The following is a 4,003-nucleotide window of genomic DNA, read 5'->3' as shown; positions in this document are numbered from 1 at the left end:
CCTTCACAAAAAAAGAGCCAGCGCATGCCTCCAACAAGTTTCGAACTTGGGACCTTACCCAAGTAAAAGGAGTGCTACGCTCCCAAAGAGAGCAGAGCACTACTCTCCTCATTTCTTTCACAAGTTTGACACGGCAAGGAGGCTTGACACGCACAACTTGACACACCTAGGGAGCTTGGTGCGCACAAGACAAGCCCCAAGACAAGACAATGCTCTGCTCCCCACAAGAGCAGATCGCTACCTTGGTGTAACCCAAGCCTGGCACGCAACAAAGTGGCAAGGACACAAGCATTGATGCTCCGCTCCCCACAAGAGCAGAGCACCCCACTGGGAGCAACATATGGGATGAAAATTCAATTAAAAATCCAATTTAATTTAATTCTTCACCAAATTAAAAATCCCACCCAAATTCTAAAATCCAAAAATAGAAAGTGTATAAATAGAAGCTAGTTTGATTTAGAGAGGACCTTTTGGCTTCTTTGAGAAATTTCATTTTATAATTTTTAGAGTTTTTACTTTGAATTTGGATCTAGGAGAATTTGGAAGGAGAATTGATCTCTCTTCTTCCTTGTTCTTGCTTGAGCACTCTTTACTTCTTGTCTTGGATCTTGGGTGAAGAATTGAAGAAATTCTGTTTCAATCTCACCTTGAGATCTCTTGTTTTATCTTTCTGCATAATTCTAAGAACTGTGATTTGATTGCAAATTCTGTTTACTGCTTTCACTCTTCTACTTCTTCTGCAATTTATTTTCCATTTTCTTTTGCAATTGTTCTTGTTGGATCAAGGAAGGATTTGAGATCTAGACTTGTTTTCTTGTCTCTTCCACTCCTGAGGTCTTCAATTTCTCTTTTAACTTCTGCAATTAAGCTACATTTACTTTCTATTTTAGTTCTTCAAGCATTTTTACTTTTCTGTTTGAGATCTATTTCAATTTAATTCATCTTTTACTCTTTTGTTTGTTACAATTCACTTGTGATTGTTTAATTTCTGCAATCCCAGCTCCCTGAACCCTTTTACAATTCAAGCAATCTATATTCCTTGCACTTTAAGATTTAGTCATTTACATTTCTTGCAATCTAAGCTTCTGTAATTTAATTTACTTGTTCTTTAAGATTCATCACTTTTACTTTTTGTTCTCTTTAATTTACTGCAATTCTTCCCTCTCCCTTTACATTTCATGCAATTTAGCTTCTGTCAATTACAAACCACTCAAACCAACACTTAATTCGCTTGACTAAATCAACCACTAAACTAAAATTGCTCAATCCTTCAATCCCTGTGGGATCGACCTCACTCATGTGAGTTATTATTACTTGATGCGACCGGGTACACTTACCGGTTAGATTTTTGTGCTTGGAATTCATTTTCCAAAAATACACCATCAATACTCATATAAGGAATCTCTATACTGTGACATAGAGGATTCCATACTTTCTTTTCTATTCTCTTCTTTTTCATATGAGCAGGAACAAGGATAAGAACATTCTTGTTGAAGCTGATCCTGAACCTGAAATGACTCTAAAGAGGAAGTTAAGTGATACGTGGTCAAGAGGGCATTTTCGTCATCTTAGAGTTAAGGGACAGAATGGTAATCTCGTCATATTCGAAGATCTGAATACTAGAAGAATCATACCATGCCGGTTTTGGACATCTAGAAGACCAAGAGTTCGTCTCAAAAACAGTGGTGCTAAAAGGGCGACAACTCATAAAGCCCAATAGGCTAAGTCAGGACAGCAAGAAGCCCAATAATGCTTTTCAAATTCAGTGGGAGGCATAATTTATTATTTATTTCGAATTTATTAGGCTTTTATTTTAATTTATTTTTCTGTTAGAGTTTGTTAGAAGATTTGATTTAGTTATAATTTGCTTAGTAGTATTTTAGAGATTTTAAATTTAAATCAAATCTGATCTAATCCAATAAGATCAAATCTGATTTAAAGTAGTTATCTTATCTTTAGGATTTTAAAATTTAAATCAAATCTGATCTAATCCAATAAGATCAAATCTAATTTAAATTAGTTATCTTATCTTATCTTTTAGCTAGTTTGTTTGGGGTCTATTTAAACACCTTCTTGTGAGACAATTTAGATAACTTTTGATGAATAAAAATTCCTTAGTGCTTTATGCACGTTTTTTGTAGTGTGATTAAGTGAGGTGAGTGATTTACTTCGCTGGTTGCATGAAGAAGATTGAGTGATTCAATTTTCATCCCTCTGATCTAGGTTGTCAAGGACAGGTTCTTTGAAGGTCTAGTAGGGAATCCTTTCCGGTGACCTAGGTTGCTAAGAATAGGTATCTTAGAGGTCTAGTAGAAAAAACACCTTTATCTATCTTTTATATTTCCACTGTGTCTCTTTACGCCAATAAATTCCTCTTCTTAAATGCCATTCTTTTCTTGTCCCCCTTCCATTAAGATTTTATTACTTTGAATGTATTAAACCCCTAATGCCCAACATAAATCCTTATCATTAAGAGAAGTTAAAACACAACACTCTGAAGAGGACTTTACTGAAATTTTCGAAAAAGAAGTAAAGATGGCCGAAAATAATACTAATGGTGGGGATGCAAGGAAGATGCTTGGTGACTTTACTGCACCAAATTCTAACTTACATGGAAGAAGCATCTCAATCTCTGCCATTGGAGCAAACAATTTTGAGCTAAAGCCTCAATTAGTTTCTCTGATGCAACAGAATTGCAAGTTTTATGGACTTCCATCAGAAGATCCTATTCAGTTCTTAACTGAATTCTTGCAGATCTGTGATACTGTTAAGACCAATGGGGTTGATCCCGAGGTCTACAGGCTTATGCTTTTCCTGTCTGCTGTAAGAGACAGAGCTAGAATATGGTTGGACTCTCAACCTAAAGATAGCCTGAACTCTTGGGATAAGCTGGTCACGGCTTTCTTAGCCAAGTTCTTTCCTCCTCAAAAGCTTAGCAAGCTTAGAGTGAATGTTCAAACCTTCAAACAAAAAAAAGGTGAATCCCTCTATGAAGCTTGGGAGAGATACAAGCAACTGACCAAAAAGTGTCCTTCTGACATGCTTTCAGAATGGACCATCCTGGATATATTCTATGATGGTCTATCTAAATTATCTATGATGTCATTGGACCATTCTGTAGGTGGATCCATTCACCTAAAGAAAATGCCTGCAGAAGCTCAGGAACTCATTGACATGGTTGCAAATAACCAGTTCATGTACACTTCTGAAAGGAATCCTGTGAGTAATGGGACACCTCAGAAGAAGGGAGTTCTTGAAATTGATACTGTGAATGCCATATTGGCTCAGAACAAAATATTGACTCAGCAAGTAAATATGATTTCTCAGAGTCTGAATGTATTGCAAGCTGCATCCAACAGTACTAAAGAAGCATCTTCTGAAGAAGAAGCTTATGATCCTGAGAACCCTACTATAGCAGAGGTGAATTACATGGGTGAACCCTATGGAAACACCTATAATCTCTCATGGAAAAATCATCCAAATTTCTCATGGAAGGATCAACAAATGCCTCAACAAGGCTTTAATAATGGTGGAAGAAACAGGTTTAGCAATAGCAAGCCTTTTCCATCATCCACTCAGCAACAGACAAAGAATTCTGAGCAGAATCCATCTAGCTTAGCAAATATAGTCTCTGATCTATCTAAGGCCACTCTAAGTTTCTTGAATGAAACAAGGTCCTCCATTAGAAATTTGGAGGCGCAAGTGGGCCAGCTGAGTAAAAAGGTCACTGAAACTCCTCCTAGTACTCTCCCAAGCAATACAGAAGAGAATCCAAAAAGAGAGTGCAAGGCCATAACCTTACTTGGTGTGGCCGAACCCAGAGAGGAGGAGAAGGACGTGAATCCTAGTGCGGAAGACCTCCTGGGACGTTCACTGATCAATAAGGAGTTTCCCTTTGAGGAACCAAAGGAATCTGAGGCTCATCTAGAGACCATAGAGATTTCATTAAACCTCCTTTTACCATTCATGAGCTCTGATGACTATTCTTCCTCTGAAGAGGATA

At 37.3% G+C, this 4,003-nt stretch overlaps 1 non-coding gene across 1 annotated transcript; it reads right to left on the bottom strand.

Annotated features, from left to right (window-relative positions):
- Positions 1-2,937: 2,937 nt before the first annotated feature.
- On the bottom strand, positions 2,938-3,045 carry LOC112787890 (small nucleolar RNA R71). The gene has a single exon (XR_003195276.1). It is a non-coding gene; the product is annotated as a small nucleolar RNA R71 (small nucleolar RNA).
- Between the last annotated feature and the right edge of the window lie 958 nt (positions 3,046-4,003).

This window comes from Arachis hypogaea, chromosome 20 (assembly GCF_003086295.3).
Source record: "Arachis hypogaea cultivar Tifrunner chromosome 20, arahy.Tifrunner.gnm2.J5K5, whole genome shotgun sequence".
Taxonomy (NCBI): domain Eukaryota; kingdom Viridiplantae; phylum Streptophyta; class Magnoliopsida; order Fabales; family Fabaceae; genus Arachis; species Arachis hypogaea.
Note: the sequence above shows the minus strand (reverse complement) of the source record. Positions and strands in the feature narration are given on the sequence as shown.